Genomic DNA, 26,757 nt, shown 5'->3' on the forward strand with positions numbered 1-26,757 from the left:
CAGAGAGGGAGAGAGAGACAGCTTCACACTGCCTGCACAGAGAGGGAGAGAGAGAGAGACGGCTTCACACTGCCTGCACAGAGAGAGAGAGACCGCTTCACACTTCCTGCAGAGAGAGAGAGAGAGACCTCTTCACACTGCCTGCACAGAGAGAGAGAGAGAGAGAGAGACCTCTTCACACTGCCTGCACAGAGAGAGAGAGAGACCGCTTCACACTGCCAGCACAGAGAGAGAGAGACCGCTTCACGCTTCCAGCAGAGAGAGAGAGAGACCGCTTCACACTGCCTGCACAGAGAGAGAGAGAGACCGCTTCATACTGCCTGCACAGAGAGAGAGAGACCGCTTCACACTTCCTGCAGAGAGAGAGAGAGAGACCTCTTCACACTGCCTGCACAGAGAGAGAGAGAGACCGCTTCACACTGCCAGCACAGAGAGAGAGAGACCGCTTCACGCTTCCAGCAGAGAGAGAGAGAGACCGCTTCACACTGCCTGCACAGAGAGAGAGAGAGACCGCTTCATACTGCCTGCACAGAGAGGGAGAGAGAGAGAGAGACCGCTTCATACTGCCTGCACACAGAGAGAGAGAGAGAGACCGCTTCACACTGCCTGCACAGAGAGAGAGAGAGAGAGACGGCTTCACACTGCCTGCACAGAGAGAGAGACCGCTTCACGCTTCCTGCAGAGAGAGAGAGACCTCTTCACACTGCCTGCACAGAGAGAGAGGGAAAGAGACCTCTTCACACTGCCTGCACAGAGAGAGAGAGAGAGAGACCGCTTCACACTGCCTGCACAGAGAGAGAGACCGCTTCACACTGCCTGCACAGAGAGAGAGAGAGAGAGACCGCTTCACGCTTCCAGCAGAGAGAGAGAGACCGCTTCACACTGCCTGCACAGAGAGAGAGAGAGAGACCACTTCATACTGCCTGCACAGAGAGGGAGAGAGAGACCGCTTCATACTGCCTGCACAGAGAGAGAGAGAGAGAGAGAGAGAGAGACCGCTTCATACTGCCTGCACAGAGAGAGAGAGAGAGAGACCGCTTCACACTGCCTGCACAGAGAGAGAGAGAGAGAGAGAGACCGCTTCATACTGCCTGCACAGAGAGAAAGAGAGAGAGAAACCGCTTCACACTGCCTGCAGAAAGAAAGAGACTGATTGACACTGCTTGAAGAGAGAGTAATGCAAATAAGGTGGAGTTCAAAGTGAATCGTGCCATTAGCTGGAGGGATTGGCATTTAGAAGGTTAAAACAGGCAGGGGGGAAATGTGATGATACCTCCTCACTGCCTGTCAAATTCCTCAGAAAAGTGACCCGAGCATGAATCGCTTTTCAGTGGAGTGGCAGTGCCTGTGACAAGTGAATAGCCCTTGGGCTCACACTGGTGTGCTGTTTGGCTGCAGTGCTGGTGTACTGGTGGTTTTCTTTAGCCACAGTCCCCCAGATATCTTTTAAGTTGCACATTTTTTGCTGCATTTTCTAAAAGTGCCCCAAAGATGCAGCATGCAGGACTTTTTTTGTGCACTTCAGAACATGCAGTAAAAATGTTCAACCTAATAGTGGTCTATGGGGCCAGGGGTAACATGCAGGAAGACTACCAGCTCTGCAGCATACCAGTGTCAGTGTGAACCTCTTCATACCACCGAGGAGCGCAAGGTACAGTCACAGGCTGCCAGAAAGAAAACTCTTTAGCTTTAGCTTAAAGAAGGAAAGAGAGAGAGGAGAGGAGAGAGAGAGAGAATAGAGAGAAATTAGAGAGAAATTAGAAGAGAAGAGAGAGAGAGAGAGAGAAGGGAGGGATGAGAAGCTCACTTACCTGGACGCTCACTGGATTTCAGCCGACTGCTTGATTTTAACTTTCCCGCCCACACATCCTCTTCACAGACAGCACACTGGCTGCCCGGAGTGTGGGCGGGGCAAGCAAGAGCAGATCTACCAGCCATTCATATGGAGGAGGGAGGGGCTGGACTGGGCTGCGCTCTGTAACACAGAGTTTCAGCCCAGTGACAGAACACATTGCTGGATGGAGCTGCTGCACTCGGCCACCTCAGACACTGCACATTCGCAGTTGTGAGCTGGACACCAGCCAAATTATACAGCAAATCAGAGCAGCCCGGAGGGCAAATGCATCCCTGCCCCCTGGCCCAGCCCGCCCCTGGATGGATGGATGGATGAATGGAGAAAGGGATGGAGGGAAGGATAGAACACACAGACAGCCTGTCCTGGTGCTGCTCTTCTAACTTTCTGTTTCACACACTGTGAAAACAGCCTCTGCTCTCTCATTGCTGGCAGAAGCTTCTTCAGACTCACGGGCTCACTACAGTGGCTGAGAAATTATCCATCTCCCTCTTACTTAATGTGATTGTAGCCGTATTAGTGCAATTGTGACAGAGAAAATTGAGTACTGTCCGTGATACTTTTTTTATTTGCACTAACATACAATTTTTCAGGACAAGCTTTCGGGGTATGTCCCCTTCTTCAAGGTCCAAGCAGTACTGATTTACAAATTTTTAAGCAGAATGTAAAAAAAATAAAAAAAAATAAAAAAAAACCACCTCTGAGGGAAAGAAGAGAAAAAAGAAAGAGAAAAAAAAAACAACAAAAAAAAAACACATACAAATCAATGGCAATAAAGATAACAGAAGAGTTAGTGAGATAAGACAGAGGGAGAGCTATGGAATGGAGTGGGGGTTGCTAGTCACAGAGGGGGTTGTAAAACTTTAGTATAATGAGTAAGGAAACCTATATCTAAATTCAGGCCATTCTTTTTTGTGTCAAAAAGAATTATCATTCTTAGTTCAAAGGTTTTCCTTTCCTGGATAGTTCTGAAATTCCCTTTAAGAACTAAAACATTGAGGTCTTCTATAGTGTGGTCCGGTTGTGAGAAGTGATGTCCCACAGGTGTACATAAACTAGTAACATCCCTCACAAGGATGGGTTGATGGCATGTCACAGATTCTTATCATCCTCACCAAACCAGAAATACACTGCTGAGGATGTGACACAGCTCATCGAATTCATTCTTACACACAACTACTTCACTTTCAATAATGACATCTATCTCCAGTGTATGGGTACTGCTATGGGTAGCAAAATGGCACCCCAATATGCAAACTTATTTATGGCTGACCTGGAGGACAAATTTCTGAACAGCATATAACAAAAGCCATACAGATATTATCGCTATATTGATGATATCTTCATGATATGGACTGAAGGTGAAGAAAATCTAAACCAATTCTTCTCATTGATCAACACTTTTCACCCATCTATTAACCACTTGCTTACTGGGCACTTAAACCCCCCTCAGTCCCAGACCAATTTTCAGCTTTCAGCGCTGATGCACTTTGAATGACAATTGCGCGGGCATACAACACTGTACCCAAATGAAATTTTTATCATTTTTTTCCCACAAATAGAGCTTTCTTTTGGTGGTATTTAATTACAGCTGGGAGTTTTATTTTTTGCTAAACAAACAAAAAAAGATGCAAAAAAAAAAATCATGTTTAATAGTTTGTTGTAAAATTTTGCAAACAGGTCATTTTTCTCCTTCATTGAAGTGCGCTGATGAGGCGGCACTGATAGGCTGCACTGGTGGGCACTGATAGGCTGCATTGGTGGGCACTGATAGGCTGCATTGGTGGGCACTGATAGGCTGCACTGGTGGGCACTGATAGGCATAGTTAAGGCGGCACTAATAGGCACAGATAAGGCGGCACTGATGGGCAAAGATGGGCACAGATAAGATGGCACGGATGGGTGGCATAGATGGGTGGCACGGATGGGTGGCACTAAGGGGCACTGATAGGTACCACTGATAGATGGGACTGCTGGGCACTGATATGTGGCACTGCTGGGCGGCTCTGATAAGTGGCACTGCTGGGCACTGATGGGCACTGGTAGATGACACTGATGGGCATGGATATGTGGCACTGGGGTGCAACACCTTTGTTGAGGCAGATTGTGGGCACTTCTGGGTGGCACTGTGGGCACTGCTGGGTGGCACTGTGGGCACTGCTGGGTGGCACTATGGGCACTGCTGGGTGGCACTGACGGGGGCACTTATTTTTTAATTGTGTTTAGTGATGAGGGGGCAGGTGGGCACTGGCAGGGGGCAGGTGGGCACTGGCAGGGCTGGCCGTGATCGGGACTGATGTCCCGATCACGGCCGCTGGTGATCGGCTCTTTTTTTTTCTCCTCGCGCTGACAGCCGATTACCGGCTCCGTTATATCACATGATCAGCTGTCATTGGCTGACAGCTGATCACGTGATAAGGGGTCGGGATCGACCCCTTGCTCGGATCGGTGATCAGGCGAGTCTCATAGACTCGCTGATCACAGAGCGCGCCGCTACGTCAATAGACGTAGTCCCGGCAAAGGAGATCCGCGCTGTAGCCGTCATTCGGCTATAGCGCGGGTCTCAAGTGGTTAAACTAAAAATTGATTATTCAAACACACATGTCAACTTCCTAGACACTACAGTATACATCAGGGATCACAAGCTTCACACGTCGATATACAGAAAACCGACTGACCGATGCAGCTATCTTCACAGTTCCAGTTTTCACCCGTAACACACTAAACGGGCCATCATACACAGCCAGGCCATCAGATACCACCGAATTTGTTCAGACCCAGAAGACAGAGATAAACATCTCAGAACACTGGCAGACTCCTTCCATAAGAAAGGTTACAAAGAGAAAACCATCAACAACAGCCTTGAAAACCCAAAGAGAAAATCTCCTCCAATACACAGAGAAAAAAACAAATAACCGAGTACCTCTAGTCACCACATATAACCCAGCACTAGAAGGGATCAAAAAGATAATCAAAGATTTACAACCCATTATAACAGAGGATGACACTCTGAAAGGAATATTCCAACAACCCCCATTATTGGCTTTCAGACAACCACCCAACCTCAGACACAAACTAATCAGCAGGAAACTTCACTCTGATTATAAAGTCACAAATAATGGAAGCAAACCCTGCAATAAAAAGCGCTGCAAACTATGCAACCAAATCAATCTATCCAAAAGTGTCACACACACAAACGGGACGTTCAATATCATGGGATCTTACAACTGTATCTCCAGCAATGTTGTGTACCTCATCCAATGCAAAAGGTGCAGCAAAGGATCTTATGTTGGTGAAACAGGACAGAAGTTGCAAGCGAGGATACATTTACACAGACATATCATCAAGGAACATAAAGAAGACAGTTTATGTACACCTGTGGGACATCACTTCTCACAACCAGACCACACTATAGAAGACCTCAATGTTTTAGTTCTTAAAGGGAATTTCAGAACTATCCAGGAAAGGAAAACCTTTGAACTAAGAATGATAATTCTTTTTGACACAAAAAATAATGGCCTGAATTTAGATATAGGTTTCCTTACTCATTATACTAAAGTTTTACAACCCCCTCTGTGACTAGCACCCCCCCCCCCCCTCCATTCCATAGCTCTCCCTCTGTCTTATCTCACTAACTCTGCTGTTATCTTTATTGCCATTGATTTGTATGTGTTTTTTTTTGTTGTTTTTTTTCTCTTCTTTCCCTCAGAGGTGTTTTTTTGTTTTGTTTTTGTTTTGTTTTTACATTCTGCTTAAAAATGTGTAAATCAGTACTGCTTGGACCTTGAAGAAGGGGACATACCCCAAAAGCTTGTCCTGAAAAATTGTATGTTAGTGCAAATAAAAAAAGTATCACGGACAGTACTAAATTTTCTCCATCTCCCTCTTGTAATTCATCCTCCATAGCAGGCTGTGTTCTCTCCACTGCTCTCCTGTCCCCTCACGTATCTGCCGGCACCTCCACCTGATATAGCTTAGCTTAGGATTCAAATCAGGCGGGCTGGGGGAGGGGGCGGGTACAATGCTTTCTCATTGGCTGAGGAAGCAGCAGAGAGGTTGTATATCAATTCCGCCTCTGAAATCAGGCTGCTGGGTCTAACTAAAGATTATCGGCTTATGCGGCCGGAGCAGCTTTATCCCTCGGCAGGAAAAAAGAGTACCCAGCCTTCTGGCGTCAATAGAGGATGTGCAGGTATGCAAAAAAAATTTTTGGGGGTACTTAAGCACACCCCAAGCACCCACCTGGCTCCACCCCCGCTGGGGACAAAATCAGGGACAGACTTGGTCTGGGGACAGTGTCCTCAGTCCGGGAACATTTGGTCACCCTAGCCTACATACCAAATGTATAACCTGCACTTGGAGCTGACAGAGGTATTTATAACATAATTTCAGTATTATTTAATCACTAGAAAAAAAAATTCAAACATACCACTTTTGGGCAGTCAGTGCGTGCAGACAGAGATGTGTGCAGAGATCTGCATTAACACTAAAAGCTAAAAACTGATTTTGGAAGCATCAGAGTTCTCCTACTAAGGCCGCGTACACACGCGGGGACTGTTCGCTCAACTTTGTCTGCTGAACAGTGTTTCAGCGGACAGTCCGCCCGTGTGTGGGCTTTCAGCGGACAGTTTCAGCGAACAGTCTGCTGAACAAGGTTTTTCGGAATTTCCGAAAAACTGTCCGCTGAAACCTTGTTTCAGCGAACAGTCCCCTCGTGTGTAGGCTTGTTCGTCAAACAAAGTTCCGCGCATGCTCAGAAAGAATTTATACGCCGAAGGTTGCATTGCAGTGTATAGGACGTCGTTTTCTAGTCCCGTCGTACGTGCCGTTCACGTCATCGCGCACGGTTTCAGCAAACTGTTCGTACGTCGTGTGTGGCCATGTCCGTCCATGCTAATTTTGAGCGGACTGTCCGCTGAAACTGTTTGACGAACAAAGTTGAGCGAACAGTCCCCGCGTGTGTACGCGGCCTTAGAGATAAAATTAAATGTTGCTTTAAAGTATAACTTTTTTTTTAGTTTTGGATATAAATGGGGAGATTAGTTCTGCTGACCCTGATGACAACCAGGGATTGGATTCCCTTGCTTTTGGAGGGACAGGAAGTGAAGGGAAATCTCCCCAATGGGACACAGATTGCAAAAAAAGTTACAAGGTTTATAACCCTCCCTTACACTATCCAAGATAAGAAAAAAAGCTCTCCCTTCAGCTCTACTTTAAAAGCAATGCTGCAAGAAGAACTCAGTGTCACAGCTAGGGATGAGCTGAGTGTTCGAGTCGAACTCATGTTCGAGACGAACATCGGCTGTTCGCCCATTCTGCGTAATCCGAACATTATGGGCCCTTTTGCGCCAAATTTGAGTGGTGCTCACGGCCCATAATGTACTGTGGCATCGCAGTGCATTCTTGGCTAATGATTGGCCAAGCATGCACAATGATCCGCATGCTTGGCTAATCACAGCACCGTCAGCGAAGAGAGCCATAATGGGCCACAGGCAGGATGCCTGTGGCCTATTATGGCTCAGGGGGTTTAGTACACGCCCTACACTATATAAAGCCGCCTGCGTGGCGGCCTTGCGTAGTGTGTTGCAGCTCGTAGAGAGAGATAGACAGAGAGACAGTGTCTTAATTTCCTTTGAAGCTATTGCAATTACAGTCAGTGTATTGTGCCCCCTGCACAGTGTACACCTGAAGCTACCCCAATTACTGGTGTTGTTCTGGTCCTATACCACAGGCAGCTGTAGCAGTTCCAGTCGGTGTATTGTGCCCCCTGCACAGTGTACACCTGAAGCTACCCCAATTGCTGGTGTTGTTCTGGTCCTATACCACAGGCAGCTGCAGCAGTTACAGTCAGTGTATTGTGCCACCTGCACAGTGTACACCTGAAGCTACCCCAATTGCTGGTGTTGTTCTGGTCCTATACCACAGGCAGCTGCAGCAGTTACAGTCAGTGTATTGTGCCACCTGCACAGTGTACACCTGAAGCTACCCCAATTGCTGGTGTTGTTCTGGTCCTATACCACAGGCAGCTGTAGCAGTTACAGTCGGTGTATTGTGCCCCCTGCACAGTGTACACCTGAAGCTACCCCAATTTCTGGTGTTGTTCTGGTCCTATGCCACAGGCAGGTGCAGCAGTTACAGTCGGTGTATTGTGCCACCTGCACAGTGTACACCTAAAGCTACCCCAATTGCTGGTGTTGTTCTGGTCCTATACCACAGGCAGCTGTAGCAGTTACAGTCAGTGTATTGTGTAACTGGCACAGTGTACACCTGAAGCTACCCCAATTGCTCACATTGTTCTGGTCCTATACCACAGGCAGCTGTAGCAGTTACAGTTGGTGTATTGTGCCACCTGCACAGTGTACACCTGAAGCTACCCCAATTGCTGGTGTTGTTCTGGTCCTATACCACAGGCAGCTGCAGTAATTACAGTCAGTGTATTGTGCCACCTGCACAGTGTACACCTGAAGCTACCCCAATTGCTTGTGTTGTTCTGGTCCTAAACCACAGGCAGCTGTAGCAGTTACAGTTGATGTATTGTGCCACCTGCACAGTGTACACCTGAAGCTACCCCAATTGCTGGTGTTGTTCTGGTCCTATACCACAGGCAGCTGCAGCAGTTACAGTCGGTGTATTGTGCCATCTGCACCATGAACACCTGAAGCTACCCCAATTGCTTGTGTTGTTCTGGTCCTAAACCACAGGCAGCTGTAGCAGTTACAGTTGATGTATTGTGCCACCTGCACAGTGTACACCTGAAGCTACCCCAATTTCTGGTGTTGTTCTGGTCCTATACCACAGGCAGCTGTAGCAGTTACAGTAGGTGTATTGTGCCACCTGCACAGTGTACACCTGAGGCTACCCCAATTGATGGTGTTCTTCTGGTCCTATACCACAGGCAACTGCAGCAGTTACAGTCAGTGTATTGTGCCACCTGCACAGTGTACACCTGAAGCTACCCCAATTGCTCATGTTGTTCTGGTCCTATACCACGGGCAGCTGCAGTAATTACAGTCGGTGTATTGTGCCACCTGCACAGTGTACACCTGAAGCTACCCCGATTGCTGGTGTTCTTCTGGTCCTATACCACAGGCAGCTGTAGCAGTTACAGTCGGTGTATTGTGCCACCTGCACAGTGTACATCTGAAGCTACCCCAATTGCTGGTGTTGTTCTGGTCCTATACCACAGGCAGCTGTAGCAGTTACAGTCAGTGTATTGTGCCACCTCCACAGTGTACACCTGAAGCTACCCCAATTGCTCGTGTTCTTCAGATCCTATACCACAGGCAGGCAGCTGCAGTAATTACAGTTGGTGTACTGTGTCATCTGTACAGTGTGCACCTTAAGCTATCCCAATTGCTGGTGTTCTGTTGATCCTATACCGCAGGCAGCTCCAGTAATTACAGTTGGTGTATTGTGTCATGTGCACAGTGTGCACCTAAAGCTACCCCAATTGCTGGTGTTCTCATCTCCCTGCAGGCCATTAGTATGTCTGGAAGGCCAACAAGGAGAGGCAGACAGTCGCGAGCCAATAAAAGAGGGCAAGCAGGCTCTGTGTCTAGAGGCAACAGTGATGGTCATGGACGCCGTGAATCCTCATCAGCACATGGCCAGGGGACACACTTGTCCTTATTTTCGGCAGCTGGACGTGTTGAGCCGCAGCATGCCGAAGACTTGGTAGAGTGGATGACCAAGCCCTCCTCATTCTCATCATCCTCTCTCACCCAGGCTCAGGGTACTGGCAAAGCAACTGCCAACGTGGCCTCTTCCCTCATCTCATTGGCATCAGTCACTCCTTCCCTAGACCCACCAAGTCCTCCTGAGGAGTCCTCCGAACTGTTTGAGCTCAGTGTTGGGTACATGCTCCAGGAGGAGGCCCAGCATTTTGAAGGCTCTGATGATGATACCCAGCTAGAGGAAGGCAGTAGCGTGAGCCCAGAGAGAGGGGATGCCCAAGAAGGACAGCAATCTGGCAGTCATGTTCCACCAGCTGCAGCATACTGCCATGTTTACTCCAGTGATGAGGAGGGAGGGGATGATGAGGTCACTGACTCCACGTGGGTGCCTGGTAGGAGAGAGAAGGAGGAGGAGGCACATCTGCAATGAGGCAGGATTCCCTCCAGGGGCCAGCTTAAGGGCAGCACACCGACTAAATCACACCGCAGAACTCTGCCTGTGCAGGGCACTGCCTCTGCGCGTTATTCCAAAAGTTCTTTGGTGTGGGCCTGTTTTGAGATATGTGCATCAGATCGCACTGCTGCTATTTGCAACGTATGTCTCAAGCGTATCTCGCATGGCCAAAACATCAGCCGCTTGGGCACCACATGCTTGACCAGACATATGTTGACCTGCCATGCAGTTCGTTGGCAAGCTTACCTTAAAGACCCACACCAAAGAACAAAGCGGACCTCTCCTTGCTCCTCATCAGCTGTATCTCCAACCCCACTATACCTTCCGTCCTCTCTGAAACCTGCACTGAGAGGAATGAAGGTGTAGAATTAGTTGTGTCACAGCCAAGTACTTGCGGGCAATCTGCTAGTGGTACACCGACATCCGATTGTACCAGGCAAATTTCCCTGCCCCAACTGCTGGACCATCGAAAGAAGTTCACTCCCAGCCATCCACATGCCCAGCGGTTGAATGCTAGCTTGGCTAAATTGCTAGCACTTCAACTGCTGCCTTTTCAGTTGGTAGACTCGGCCCCCTTCCCAAACACCACTTTTTCTCACGGAAGGTGATTCCGGCTCTCTACTGGCATGTGGAAGGCAATGTCCATGCCTCGCTAGACAGGGCGGTCAGCGGTAAGGTGCATATTACCGCTGACTCATGGTCCAGCAGGCATGGACAGGGACATTACCTATCTTTCACGGCGCATTGGGTGACTCTTCTGGCAGCTGGGAAGGATGCAGGACAAGGTGCAGTAGTGTTGGAGGTTGTTCTGCCACCACGCCTCCAAAATACTACTACTGGTTGTGACACACCTCTCACCTCCACCCCCTCCTCTTCTTCTTCCTCCATGGCCTTTTCCTGTGCTTTGTCCTAGGAACCAGTGGTGCTCCTTAGGCATTCAAGGGGCTACACAAATACGCAGGCAAAAAGATGCCATGCTGTGCTTGCGCTGGTGTGCTTGGGGGACAGGAGCCACACTGGGGCAGATATTCTGTCAGCTCTGCAGGGGCAGGTTGAGAGGTGGTTGACGCCATGCCAGCTTAAGCCAGGAATGGTGGTTTGCGACAATGGCACCAACCTCCTCTCCGCCCTCCAACAGGGATAACTGACCCATGTGCACTGTGTGGCTCACGTCCTTAACTTGGTGGTGCAGCAGTTCTTGGGCAGGTACCCGGGCTTACAGGATGTCCTGAGGCAGGCCAGGAAAGTCTGTGTGCATTTCCGCCTATCATTTAATGCCAGTGCTCGGCTGGCTGAGCTCCAAAAGGAGTTGAACCTGCCCAAGAACTACCTTATATGTGACATGCCCACCAGGTGGAACTCAACGTTGGCCATGCTGCAGCGGCTGCACGTGCAGCAGAGGGCTGTCAATGATTACATGTGCGACTACGGCACCAGAACAGGGTCAGGGGAGCTCGGTTTTTTTCAACCCACGTCAGTGGGCCATGATCAGAGATGCATGCAATGTCCTGTCACCATTTGAGGAGGCCACGAGATGGTGAGCAGTGGCAGTGCATGCATCAGTGACACTGTACCTCTTGTCCACTTGTTGGAGCAAACACTGCATGGAATAATGGACAGGGCACTTGAGGCAAGACAGAGGAACGAAGAGGAGGACTTCCTTGTCTCTCAAGGCCCCCTTTATCCAGACAATGTTCCTGCTGGCCCGCCGATCACAAAGGAAGAGGAGGAGGAGGAGGATTGTGTCAGCATGGAGGTGGAGCCTGGCACTCAGCATCAGCAGCAGTCTTTTAGGGATGATTTACAGTCCCAAGAGACCCGTGGACTTGTATGTGGCTGGGAGGAGGTGGCTGCGGATCATGTCGTCCTTAGTGACCCAGAGGTCTTCGGACCGAATGCCTCAGCTAACCAACGCTGCATGGCCTCCCTGTTCCTGCAAAGCCTGCGAAAGGATCCTCATATTTAGCGCATCAAGAAGAGGGATCATTACTGGCTGGAAACGCTCCTTGATCCACGGTACAAGGGTAAGGTTGCGGACCTTATCTTGCCATCGCAGAGGGAGAAGAGGATGAGACATCTTTCGGGAGGCCTTGCAGAAAGATCTGTGCAACGCGTTCCCAGAGACTGGGAGGTTGAAAATTCCTGGTCCTGGACAACGTGTTGCTGAGGTTTCAGTTAGTCACAGAAGGAGCAGTGGAGAAGGCCGTCTGACCAATGCGTTCAGACAATTTTTTAGTCTGCAGCCCCAAGGTATGATCGGTTCCAGCAACCATCGCCAGCGTCTGATTTACATGGTGCAGGAATACCTAAGGACAAGATCAGACTTGGACACCTTTCCCACCGAAAATCCTCTGGGTTACTGGGTTTTGAGGATGGATCACTGGCCAGAGCTTGCACAGTATGCAATTGAGCTACTGGCCTGTTCTGCATCCAACGTTCTTTCGGAACGCACATTCAGTACTGCTGGAGGATTTGTAACCGATCACAGGGGGCGCCTGTCCACCGTCTCGGTTGATCGACTGACCTTCATAAAGATGAATCAGTCTTGGATCACCACCAGCTACCAAGCACCTGAAGCTGATGTAACCGAATAATTTTTTTTTAAATGTGAGATCCCTTTAAGACTGCCCATGCTGATTCTGAGTGACTATCCTGTTATGCTGACTGACTATCCTCTTCCTCCTGAATGATCCTGCTGATAGCTTGAAAGAACATTTTTGGTTCTAGGCGCTGCCACCAGTGGCTAAGGCCCAATTTTTCAGCCCCTGTTTAACAGGGGCATGTAATTACAATTTTTGATGCAATACTTTGCAGCAGGGCTCATTCCTGTGCTCCAACTAGAGTATCTGTGAGGGATTGCAGTGTCATGACACCAGCACCAGTGCCTAAGGCCCAATTTTTCAGCCCCTGTTTAACAGGGGCGTGTAATTACAATTTGTAATGCAATACTTTGCAGCAGGGCTCATTCCTGCTCTCCAACTAGAGTTTCTGTGAGGTGTTGCAGTGTTGTGGCAGCAGGGCTCATTCCTGCTCTCCAACTAGAGTTTCTGTGAGGTGTTGCAGTGTTGTGGCACCAGTGCTTAAGGCCAAATTTTTCAGCCCTCTGTTTAACACGTGCATGTAATTACAATTTTTGATATAATATTTCAGAGCAGGGCCCGTTCCAGAGTAACTGTGAGGACTTACAATGTTGTGGCACCAGCACCACCACCACCACCAGCACCAAAGGCCCAGTTTTTCTACCACTGTTCAACAATGGTGTGTAATTACAATTCTTGATATAACAGTTCACAGCAGGGCGTTTCAGCGCCCACCAAGAGTCACTTTGAGGGCTTACAGTGTTGTGGCAACACCAACACCTTAGGCCCAAATTTCTGCAGAGCATATAGGGCAGGCCCCTACTTTCAAAAATCCAACTTACAAACGTCTCCTACTTGCAAACGGAAGTAGACAACAGGAAGTGAGATGAAATCTACCCCTAGGAAGGGAAATTCTCTCCTGTAAGAGTTGATATGGGAAAAACGTATCTCCTTTCCACTGATGCTTTATCCCAATCCTTGTTTTACTAAAAACACCAAATTTTCAAAAAACATTGGTCATTGGGACAGAAAGTGAGGTGAAATCTTCTGAAGAGGTGCACAGACGGAAAAAAACAATGTTACAGGGGTGATAACCCTTCCCTATGTTTTCCAAAAAGCTTAAAAATAGATTTTTTGACTGGAGCTACACTTTAAAAATGTACCAGGTCAAAATTACAAACAGATTATACTTAACAACAAACCTACACAGTCCCTGTCTTGTTTGCACCGCCTGCATACTGCTGTTCTGAGTATATAGGGCCTGGGGGCCCCACGCCTTTCCTTTTTTTAATTTGTGTAGGGGTTCCCCTTAATATCCGTACAAGATCCAAAGGGGCTGGTAATGGGCAGGGAGGGCTACCCATGCCATTTTTCTCAATGATTTTCATCCATATTGCCGGAACCAGACATTACATTAAAACCGCAAGCAGTTTTAAATTACTTTTTTGCGTTAGAAATGTAATTTTGTGCAGGGACTGTTCTAAACACGGGAAACATGTGCCACTTCACAGACATACTATAGACACCCCCCAGGCACGATATTTAAATGAATATTTCACTTTTTTTTCACTTTAAGCATCATTAAAATCAGTGCTCCCGAAAAAACGTTAGTTTTTAAAACTTTTTTTGCATTGATACATGTCCCCTGGGGCAGGAGCCAGGTCCCCAAACCCTTTTTAGGACAATAACTTGCATGTTAGCCTTTAAAATGAGCACTTTTGATTTCAAGTCCCATAGACTTTAATGGGGTTCTAAAGTTTACGCAAATTTTAGGTCCGTTCGCAGGTTCTGGTGCGAACCAAACTGGGGGGTGTTCGGCTCATCCCTAATCACAGCATATAAGGCTTTGTTAATCTAAAGATCCAGAGTGACCTCTAAAATATGTGATAAAGCATGAAGCAATGAGTCCTGAACCACCTGTAAACCCACCATATAATATAGTTTGTGCAGTTTAAAATAATACTGTATGTTAAAAAAAATTATATTTGCATAAGTGCTAAAGCAGTTTAAAATAAAAACTAGAGGAATCACATTTAAGGCTGATTCCATTGTTTGATAAGATATAACATATGTAATTGTTGAACTGAGCATAACATGAACTGAATGGTAAATCAGCAGCCAGATATGATTTTATAAACCTGGTAAAAAAATAAAATCATGTTTAGTTTAATTGTATGGGCCTGTTTCCAGCAGTTATTATTTTATTACAGCATTGTGACAGATAAATATGACTAGAGCAGTAAGACACATGGGTAAAATCTTCACTACTGCAAAAAGAAAAGTATTTTTTTTTAAACACATGCAATTTCCAAACTATCCACTAGATGTCACCCAGGTCACAGAAAGGTTGCTGTTGCTGGCCTTGAAGAAGCATTACAGTGATTGTAAACCTATTTTTTTCAACCGCTTCAGCCCAGGAAGGATTTACCTCCTTAATGACCAGGCCACTTTTTGCAATATAGCACTGTGTCGCTTTAACTGCTAATTGTGCACTCATGCAATGTTGTACACAAACAAAATTTATGTCCTTTTTCCCCACAAATAGAGCTTTCCTTTGGTGGTATTTGATCTTAAAGAGGCCGACGTACACCTACGGTGATTCGCGCAGCCATGCCAACCTGCCACAGTATGACGACGGCTGGTCGGCAACTGGTTAAATAACAAACATGTCATACTTACCTGCTCTACACAACGGAGCAGCCCCAATTCTTCTCTTCTCGGATCACCCACCCACACTCCTGGCTCCTCCCCCTCAGGGCCAACTTTAACCACTTCAGCCCCGGACCATTTGGCTGGCCAAAGACCAGAGTATTTTTTGCGATTCAGCACTGCGTTGCTTTAACTGACAAGTGCGTGGTCGTGCGACATGGCTCCAAACAAAACTGATGTCCTTTTTTCCCCACAAATAGAGCTTACTTTTGGTGGTATTTGATCACCTTTATTTTTTGCATTATAAACAAAAAAAAGAGCGTCAATTTTGAAAAAAAAAAACGCATTATTTTTTACTTTTTGCTATAATAAATATCCCTAAAAAATATATTAAAAAATTTTTTTTCCTCAGTTTAGGCCATTACGTATTCTTCTACATATTTTTGGTAAAAAAATAAATAAATCGCAATAAGCATTTATTGATTGGTTTGCACAAAAGTTATAGCGTCTACAAAATAGGGGATAGTTTTATGGCATTTTTATTAATATTTTTTTCTTATTAGTAACGGCAGCGATCAACGATTTTTATTGTGACTGCGACATTATGGCGGACACATCAGACAATTTTGACACATTTTTGGGACCATTCACATTTATACAGTGTTCAGTGCGATTAAAAATGCATTGATTACTGTGTAAATGTGACTGGCAGTGAAGGGGTTAACACTAGGTGGTGCTGTAGAGGTTAAGTGTGTCCTAGGGAGTGATTCTAACTCTGGGGGGAGGGGCTACGTGTGACACATCACTGATCACCGCTTCCGATTACAGGGAGCGGTGATCAATGACAGTGTCACTAGGCAGAACGGGGAAATGCTTCTTTACATTAGCATTTGCCCGTTCTTCCTCTCCGTGAGACAATCTCCGTGAGACGATTGAGTCCACGGGAGCCGCAATCCTACCCACGGAGCTTGCGGCCGCTCGCGCGCACACCGCCGTCAGCACGCACATGATGGCACGGTGGCAAATTCAAAGGGACGTACAGGTACGCCCATTTGCGCAGCTGTGCCATTCTGTCAACGTATATCTACATGCGGCGGTCGGAACCGGTTACCGCAGGGAAAATGGGGCATCTGCCCAGGGCCCATTCATTGTTGGAGGGCCCCAAACGCTGATAAGACAAGTGCATTTGTTTTCTGCTGCAGAACTTCTTGGAGGGAGGAGGGGAGGGCATGGCTGCTGGGTGTTGTAGTGCGGTAATTGACAGCTGTGGGCTCAACAATAACCCCCTTCCCTGCCTCTTCACCCTCAACAATAACCCCCCTCCCTGCTTTTCCACCCGTAACAATAACCCCCTCCCTGTTTCTCCACCCTGAACAATAACCCCCCTCCCCGCCTCTCCACCCTCAACAATAACCTCCTCCCTCCTTCTCCACCCTCAATAATAACCCCCCTATCCACTTCTCCACCCTTAGCAATAACCCCCTCCCTGCTTCTCTACCCTCAAAAATAACCCCCCTCTCCACTTCTCCACCCTCAATAATAACCCCCCTCCCTGCTTCTCTACCCTCAATAATAACCCCCCTCTCCACTTCTCCACCCTTAGCAATAACCCCCCTTCCTGCTTCTCTATTCTCAATAATAACCCCCCTCTCCACTTCTCCACCCTTAGCAATAACCCCCTCCCTGCTTCTCTACCCTCAATAATAACCCCCTTCTCCACTCCTCCACTTCTCCTTCTTAATAACTCTCCTTCCCGCTGGGCCCAGAACTTTATTTTTTTTCATTTTTGGGGCATAGGGGAGTAAAGTCAGTGTGGCTGTTTTTCTACACCTTTGAGTGTAGGCATTGTTGGAGAGGCCCCATGATTTTTTAAAACAGCCTTGGCTCCCACTGCTGCCTCTCTGTGCAGTGATGAGAGAGAAAGCGGAAAGACCTGCTGCTCTTGTGCACTGGATCGAGGAAAGTATAAGGAGGGCTAGGGGAGTGCTGCATGTAGAGGTTTTTTTTCCCTTGATGCAGTGAATGCATTAAGGTAAAAGACTCTCTGCCTTTAGAACCACTTTAAACCCAACCATTATATTGCAGCTTACCAATTCTTATGCCGTGTACACACGACCGGACTTTGACAGCAAAGTTCCAATGGAACGAATCCGTCGGACAATTCGATCGTGTGTGGGCTTCATCAGACTTTTTCTGTCGAAAAATCTGACGGACTTTAGAAATAGAACATGTTTCAAATCTTTCCACCAGAAGCAGTTCCTAACAAGAAAACCGCTCGTCTGTATGCAGGTCCGACGGACCAACAACGACACAAGGGCAGCTATTGGCTACTGGCTATTGAACTTCCTTTTTCTAGTCCCGTCGTACGTCATCACGTTAATCGATGAGACTTTGGTGTCATCGTGTGTAGGCAAGTCAATTTCAGCGGAAATAAAAAAGCCAAAAATAGTTGTGGTTTTATTTTTCTTCTCTCTCTATTGTTTTCTCTCTCTCATGTTCGCTCTCTATTGTCTGCTCTCTATTGTTCTATAGCTGTTGTTCTCTCTCTATTTTTACTGTATTTTATTTCAACACCCACCATTTTATTCTGTAGGGCCTTTGCTTTAAAAAAATATAATAAATGTTTAGGGGTTCAAAGTAATTTTCTAGCAAAAAAAGACAATTTCTTTCATATAAATGAAAAGTGTAAGCCCACGTACACACGGTCGGAGATTTTGCCATCCAAATCCGTCGGATTTTGCTCGTCGGATTTAGTCCGACGGATTCTGTCCGAAACTGTTGCATACACACGGTCGGGCCAAGTTGGTGAAAAATCCGATCTTTCAGAACGTGATGACGTAATTTCGTTACGATGGGACTACATTCAGGCTAGTAGCCAATAGCTTTGATGTAGGAATTTGATCTGAGCATGCGTGGCACTTGGTCCGATCAAAATGCTCTACACATGATCGGATTAGGTCCGTCTGGCCCAGTTGGTCGGGAAATATTTCCAACATGTTGGAAATTTGGATCGGACGGAGATTCGGATGGAATCAGTCCGATGCATACCACACACAGTCGGATTATCTGACGACGCGGTCCGATAAGACTCATTCCGACAGATTCTCCGACCGTGTGTACAAGGGCTCAGAAGGGCTTTGTTTTCAAGTGGTTAGAAGAGTGGGTGGGTGATATGTGACATAAGCTTCTAATGTTGTGCATAAAATTCCAGGACAGTTCAACCCCCCCCCCATGACCCTTTTTTGGAAAGTAGCCACCCTAAGCTATTTGCTGATAGGCATGTTGAATCCATGGAATATTTCATATTTTACCACAAGTTTCAGGAAAATTACAAACTTTTTTTTTTGCACAAAGTTGTCACTAAATGCTATATTGCTCAAACATGCCATGGACATATGTGGAATTACATCCCAAAATACATTCTGCTGTTTCTTCTGACTACGGGGATACCACATGTGTGGGACTTTTTGGGAGCTTAGCCATGTACAGGAACCCAAAACCAATGACCGCCTTCAGGCTTTCTAAGGGCGTAAAAGGGTGATTTCACTTCCTCACTACCTATCACAGTTTTGAAGGCCATGACATGCCAAGATAGCATAAAACCCCAACATATGACCCCATTTTGGAAAGTGGACACTTCAAGCTATATGCAGAGAGGCATGTTGTGTCCATGGAATATTTTATATTTTGCCACAAGTTTGGGGAAAATTAAATTTTTTTTGTTTTGTTTTTTGTTTTTTTTACACAAAGTTGTCATTAAATGATATATTGTTCAAACATGGCATGGTTATATGTGGAATTACACCCCAAATTAAATTTTGCTGCATCTCCTGAGTATGGGGATACCACATGTGGGGATTGTGATTTTACTCCTCACTACCTATCAGTTACGGAGGCCCTGCAATGTCCAGATAGCACAACCCCCCCCAAATGACCCCATTTTGGAAAGTAGACACACCAAGGTATTTGCTAAGAGGTATGGTGTGTATTTTGTACTGCTTCTAATACACTTCAGGAGGTATATTAACCACTACATCCCCAGAAGATTTGGCTGCTCAATCACCAGAGCACTTTTTATAATTTGGCACTATGCTGCTTTAACTGGTAATTGCGTAGGCATGCAATGCTGTACCAAAACAAAATTTGAGTCCTTTTTTCCCCACAAATAGAGCTTTCTTTTGATGGTATTTGATTGCCTCTGCAGTTTTTATTTTTTGTGATATAAACGGAAAAAGACAGAAAATTTTGAACAAAAAGGATATTTTCTACTTTTTTTTCAAAAAAATCCAATAGACTCAATTTTAATCATACATTTAGGCCAAATTGTACTCAGCCACATGTCTTTGGTAAAAAAATGTCAATAAGCGTATATTTATTGGTTTGCGTAAAAGTTATAGCAGTTACAAACAAGGGTATATTTTGTGGGATTTACGAAGCTTTTAGTTTATGACTGCCTATCTAATTTCTTGAGGTGCTAAAATGGTGGGGCAGTTCAACCCCCCCCCCCCCAAATGATCCAAAGTAGACACCCCAAGGAGGAAATTGCTGAGAGGAATGCTGAACCAATTCAATCTTTTATTTTTTTATATGGGGATACCTCATGTGTGAGACTTTTTGGGAGCCTAGCCACGCACGGGGCCCCGAAAACTAAGCACCACCTTCAGGATTTCACTCCTCACTACCTATCACAGTTTCAAAGGTCATAAAATGCCAAGATAGCACAAAACCTCCCCAAATTACCCCATTTTGGAAAGTAGACAACCCAAGCTATTTGCTGAGAGGCATGTCGAGTCCATGGAATATTTTATATTTTCCCACAAGTTGCGGGAAAATTACAAACTCTTTTTCTTTTTTTTTGCACAAAGTTGTCACTAAATAGAATATTGCTCAAACATGCCATGGGCTGCTGCTTCTCCTGAGTGCGGGGATACCACATGTGTGAAACATTTTGGGAGTCTAGCCACGTACAGGACCCTGAAAACCAATCACCCCCTTCAGGCTTTCTAAGGGCCGGTTCACACAGCGGGCGATGCGAGGCGACACGACTCGCCTCGCCTCGCTCCCGCAAGTCGCCCCCGTTCTGTACAATGGAACCGTTCTGAGAGGAGCGACTCGAGTCGCTCCGACTCAGAAAAAAGGTTCCTGTACTACTTCTGGGCGACTTCGGGGGCGACTTGCATTGACTTCTATACAGAAGTCATCTGCAAGTCGCCGCTGAGGTCGCCGCAGGTCGCGGCGAGGAAAGTCGGAGACGCCTCGCCGCGCCTGCAGTGTGAACCGGCCCTAAGGGTGTAAAATGGCAATTTCACTTCCTCATTATCTATCACAGTTTCGAAGGCCATAAAATGTCAAGATAGCACAAAACCCCCACAAATGACCCCATTTTTGAAAGTAGACAATTAAAGCTATTTGCTGAGAGGCTTACTGTGTCCATGGAATATTTTATATGTTTCCACATGTTTTGGGAAAATTGTATTTTGTTTTTTTTACACAAAGTTGTCATTAAATGATATATTGTTCAAACATGGCATGGTTATATGTGCAATTACACCCCAAAATACATTTTGCTGCTTTTCCTGAGTATGGGGATACTACATGTGTGAGACCTTTTTGGGAGCCTAGCCACGTACAGGACCCCAAAAACTGATCACCGCCTTCAGGCTTTCTAATTTTCTCATTTTAATCCTCACTAACTATGACAGTTACGGAGGCCCTGAAATGTCCAGATAGCACAAACCCCCCCCCCACCCCCCCAAATGACCCCATTTTGGAAATCAGACATGCCAAGATATTTGCTAAGAGTCATGGTGAGTATTTTGCAGCTCTCATTTGTTGTCAGGGAAATAGGCGCATCCCTATGCGCAACCTCGCAAGGCATGGCCATGTTAACACGCGTCAGCGCACTCGGAGGCGCAATGTGATTCTAAAACGAACGCCCGGTGATACGAACGCATAACGTTACAACGTCGTAGGTGTACAAACGCAATGGCGCACATACGACGTGACATAGGCGCCTTACCTATTTAAACGTTCGTCTGACAGTGCTGCATTGCTGGATTATCGTCAGCTTCTCCTGTATACCCGTGTCCGTGATTTCTGCTATCTGATCTCATGTGTACCGACCTGGCTTGTTTGACCTGCTCCTGTTGTTCTCCTGGCTCTTACTACTGGCTTGTACCCGACTTCCCTTGTCTGCTTCCTGCATCTGATCCCGGCTTGGCTTTTGGACTCAAATACTCCGGTCTCCATCTCTGGACCCGTAGCTCCGACCTCAGGACTGATCTACTGTGTTTGACCCCCGGCCTGGCCTTGACCTTGCTATTGGACTTTCGTTCATTCTTCTCTTGGACTTCCCAAGCACGGTTGCCCCCAGTGTCTTGCTCAACTCAGCTCCTGTCATCTGCTGCTACTACCAGGCAACCCGTGCTTCTGTGGGCACTGCATCCCTGTGTCATCTTCAGGGTTGTGCTGCACTCGGCCGCAAGGGGAGCCCTCTCAGCATCTCGGCCTCCCTCCAGACTCGTGACAGTATAATCCAGCCATGTCAGAGGCCGACAGAGGTGACTCCCCAATGGAGGCCATTCTACAACAAGTCATGGCCCTTACCCCAGTTATTCAGGAACTCCAAGAAGGATATCTCTGGCTGAAGGAACATCTGCAGTGCCCACCAGAATCACCCATCTCCTCTGGCCAAGCTTCTGCTACCGTAATTATGACTTCTCCAGAACCACGGGTTCCAGCACCAGAACGCTTTCATGGGGATCGAAGGAAATTCAGATCCTTTAAGAATTCGTGTCATTTATACTTTTCCTTGCAACCTCAGACTTTTGCCTCTGAAAAGATCAAAGTGGGTTTTACCATTTCACTATTAAGTGACGATCCTCAGACGTGGGCCCATGGCTTATTGGAGCAAAGCAGCCCCTTCATTAACACTTTGGACCAGTTCTTCGAAGCTATGGCACGCTTATATGATGACCCCTTACGGACAGCAACAGCTGAAGCGACTTTGTACTCCCTTTGCCAGGGTCAGCGGCCTGCAGAAGATTATACGGTGGAATTCCGCACATGGTCTACAGATTCTGGTTGGAATGAAGCGGCATTGAAATATCAGTATCGGGTGGGGTTGTCTGAAGGCCTCAAGGACGAGCTAGCCAGATTAGAGGTTCCCCCAACACTTGAGGATCTTATCCAACTAACTATCCAGCTTGACAGGCGTCTACGGGAACGCCAGTCTGAACGTGCTCAGGCCCTCTGTCCTATCCAGGCTCCACCTTCGGTCTGCCCTGTGGCAACTTATTTTCAGAATGGCGTTTTCCGTCCCACATTAACCTCTGAAGAGAGACTTCGTCGCCGACAGGCAAACCTTTGCTTCTACTGTGGGGAATCAGGACATTTCATAAACAACTGCCCCACAAGACCAAGTAAACCAAACCTCAGTACTCCATTTCACCTTCAAGTAACAAAGTCGGCTTCAGCCCATATCACCCTTCCTGTCACATTGATGGTGGCAGGCACAGGAGTTCATCTACAGGCAATACTTGACTCCGGGGCTTGTAGATGTTTCCTGGATTTGGCCTTAGCTAAGAGTCTTGCTCTTCCACTTAATCTCAAAAAACAGAGATTGACTGTTCATCTGGCCGATGGCTCCTTACCTAGCTCTGGCTATGTCACCAGGGAAACAATACCCATCCTAACCACCACCGATTCGGGTCATCGGGAGTTTCTTAAGTTTGATGTCCTGAGTTCTCCCATGTTTCCCATCATCCTAGGGATTCCATGGCTACAGGCACACAATCCTCGGATTGATTGGCTCAAGAAGGAGATATCCTTCACATCCACCTATTGCCAGCAACATTGTCTGGACTCTGAATCAAAAGACTTGTCTAGTTGTCTGACCGTACAACCCATACCCAGTCCAGTTCCTAATATACCAGCAGTTTACCAGGAATTTAAAGATGTTTTTGACAAAAAGAAGGCAGATACCCTACCTCCACACCGTTCCTATGATTGCCCTATCAAGTTATTACCGGGGGCTCCCATTCCTTTTGGTCGGATATTTCCCCTTTCTGAAACTGAACTTGAAGCCCTGAGACAATATATAGATGAAAACCTGGCAAAAGGATTAATTCGTCCTTCTTCATCCCCTGCCGGTGCAGGCATCTTCTTCATGGAAAAAAAGGACAAGACTTTGAGACCATGTGTGGACTACAGGGAATTAAATAATATCACCCTTAAAAACCGTTACCCACTTCCGCTCATCCCTGAACTCTTCCAAAGGTTCCGCACATCACGTATCTTCACCAAACTTGACTTACGTGGAGCTTACAACCTTGTCCGTATCCGGAAGGGGGACGAGTGGAAGACGGCGTTTAGAACATGATTTGGACATTTCGAGTATTTAGTCATGCCATTTGGATTGTGCTATCCCCCGGCAACTTTTCAGCATTTCATTAATGACATCTTCCGGGAGCATTTAGACCACTTCGTTGTCGCCTATCTTGACGACATCCTTATTTTTTCGACCACTCTGGAACTTCACAGAGTACGCGTAAAGAAGGTACTATGCATTCTTAGAACACACGGATTATTCGTTAAGGCCGAGAAGTGCGTTTTCGAAAAGGAATCCATTCAATTCTTGGGACTCATCATCACCACAGGTGGAATTACCATGGACCCCCAGAAGGTGAAGTCTATCCTTGACTGGCCCGCTCCTTCTGACAGGAAGGGTGTTCAGAGATTTATCAGCTTTGCATACTTTTACCGAAGGTTCATAAGGAACTTCTCCACCATTGTAGCACCCATTACTCAGACCACTCGTCAACATACCAAGTTCCATTGGTCCGTAGCAGCGCAGTCCACCTTTGACCAGCTCAAGACCCTCTTCACTACCGCACCAATCCTGCAGCATCCAGATCCCGCCTTACCCTACGTCCTGGAAGTTGACGCCTCAGAGGTGGCCACAGGGGCAATTCTATCCCAACGTCGAGGCTCCAAGGCATTACTGCATCCCGTGGCTTTTTTCTCACAAAAGATGAGTTCCCCAGAAAAGAACTATGATGTGGGGGATTCGGGAACTTCTAGCGATTAAAACCGCTCTCGAAGAATGGAGGTATCTCCTGGAAGGTGCCGCTCACCCCATCCTAATTTTTACCGATCATAACAACTTGGAGTACCTCCGCACTGCCAAATGTTTGAGACCCCGACAGGCCCGATGGGCTCTATTCTTCTCGAGGTTTCATTTCCATATAACCTATCGCCCAGGATCAAAGAATAGTAAAGCGGATGCTTTGTCCCGAATGTTCCCAGATACTCCAGAAGGGATTTCACCCAGTACAATTTTGTCCCCCCAAAATTTCCTACTAATCCAACCAGATCTAAGATCTTCAATTGAACAGGCCTCTAGCCAGTGTACTGAAGCTGAAGTTTCTTCCTTGAGAAGTCAAGAAGAGCTTCTATGGCACCAAGATAAGATTTTTGTCCCCCAGCAAGCCAGGTTACTGGTATTGAAAACTTTTCACGACCATCAACTAGCTGGCCACTTTGGAGTCCGGAAGACAATTGACCTTGTGCAGCGGTTCTTATGGTGGCCTACTCTAAGATCAGACTGTAAAAAATACGTTGACTCCTGTACAACCTGCCAGCGTAACAAGGGGTCTAACGCCAGATCCTGGGGCTTGTTAAGGCCGCTGCCGGTCCCGGAAAAACCTTGGAAGGAAATCTCCATGGATTTTATCGTAGAGTTACCCCTCTCAGAAGGGTTTACGACCATCTTGGTGGTTGTAGACCGTCTATCCAAAATGCCGCATTTTTTGGCAATGAAAGGAACTCCCTCTGCCTTGGACACAGCAAAAAATTTTATAAAGGAAATTGTCTGATTACACGGAATACCAGATAACATTGTATCAGATAGAGGGGTACAATTTACCTCCAGGTTTTGGAAAGATCTTTGCAAGTTACTTTCAATTGAAATATGTTTATTCACGGCCTAGCATCCACAGAGTAACGGTCAAACTGAAAGAACCAACCAGACGCTTGAACAATATTTACGATGCTTCTGTTCTTTTTTCCCAGGATGATTCAGTCTCTTTGCTACCTTGTGCAGAATTTGCATACAACAACTCAGTGCACGCCTCTACCAACCAATCACCTTTCTGGGCAAATTACGGATTCCATCCTTCATTCTTGCCTAACACCATTCCTGAATCCTCTCTCCCGGCAGTTCAAAACAGAGTGAATCTCATTCAAGCGAACTACCAAATGCTTCAGGATACCATGAAGAAGGCTCAGGAAGAGTATAAGAGACATTATGATAAGAAAAAAGAGAGTTAACCCTACCTTTAAGATAGGGGACAAGGTGTGGCTCTCATCAGTAAATCTCAAACTGCCATGTCCATCCCGGAAATTGGGACCTAAGTTCCTGGGCCCTTTCGAGATTAAACGTGAAATTAACCCTGTAGCGTTTGAACTTGTTTTGCCTGAATCTTTCAGAATCCATCCAGTATTTCATGTTTCTCTTCTTAAACGTGTCATTTTCAGTCCTTTTTCAGGGAGAGAAGAAGTGCCCCTGCCTCCGGTTCAGGTTGGAGATGAAACTGAATTTGAAGTAGAATCTATCCTTGACTGTCGTCGGAGAGGTAGGACAATCCAGTTTCTTAAGTGGAAGGGGTATTCTGCTGAAGAAAACTCTTGGGAACCTGCAAGTTATGTAAATGCTCCTAGGCTTATACGCAGGTTTCGCAGCCGTCATCCCGAAAAATTGTCTCGTTTAGGCATCCGAAGGCTGCCCCTTGGGGGGGGGTACTGTCAGGGAAATAGGCGCATCCCTAGCGCAACCTCGCAAGGTATGGCCATGTTAGCGCGTCAGCGCACTCGGAGGCGCAATGTGATTCTAAAACGAACGCCCGGTATTACGTTTGAGCAAGCGCGCGTACGCGATGGTGATACGAATGCATAACGTTACAACGTCGTAGGTGTACGAATGCAATGGCGCACATACGACGTGACATAGGCGCCTTACCTATTTAAACTTTCGTCTGACAGTGCTGCGTTGCTGGATTATCGTCAGCTTCTCCTGTATACCTGTGTCCGTGATTTCTGCTATCTGATCTCATGTGTACCGACCTGGCTTGTTTGACCTGCTCCTGTTGTTCTCCTGGCTCTTACTACTGGCTTGTACCCGACTTCCCTTGTCTGCTTCCTGCATCTGATCCCGGCTTGGCTTTTGGACTCAAATACTCCGGTCTCCAGCTCTGGACCCGTAGCTCCGACCTCAGGACTGATCTACTGTGTTTGACCCCCGGCCTGGCCTTGACCCTGCTATTGGACTTTCGTTCATTCTTCTCTTGGACTTCCCAAGCACGGTTGCCCCCAGAGTCTTGCTCAAGTCAGCTCCTGTCATCTGCTGCTACTACCAGGCAACCCGTGCTTCTGTGGGCACTGCATCCCTGTGTCATCTTCAGGGTTGTGCTGAACTCGGCTGCAAGAGGAGCCCTCTCAGCATCTCGGCCTCCCTCCAGACTTGTGACATTTGTTTTTGAAAATTTTTTCTAT

The sequence above is a fragment of the Lithobates pipiens genome, unplaced genomic scaffold (assembly GCF_037356315.1).
Source record: "Lithobates pipiens isolate NorthernLeopardFrog02 unplaced genomic scaffold, aLitPip1_a1.2 Scaffold_19, whole genome shotgun sequence".
NCBI lineage: Eukaryota > Metazoa > Chordata > Amphibia > Anura > Ranidae > Lithobates > Lithobates pipiens.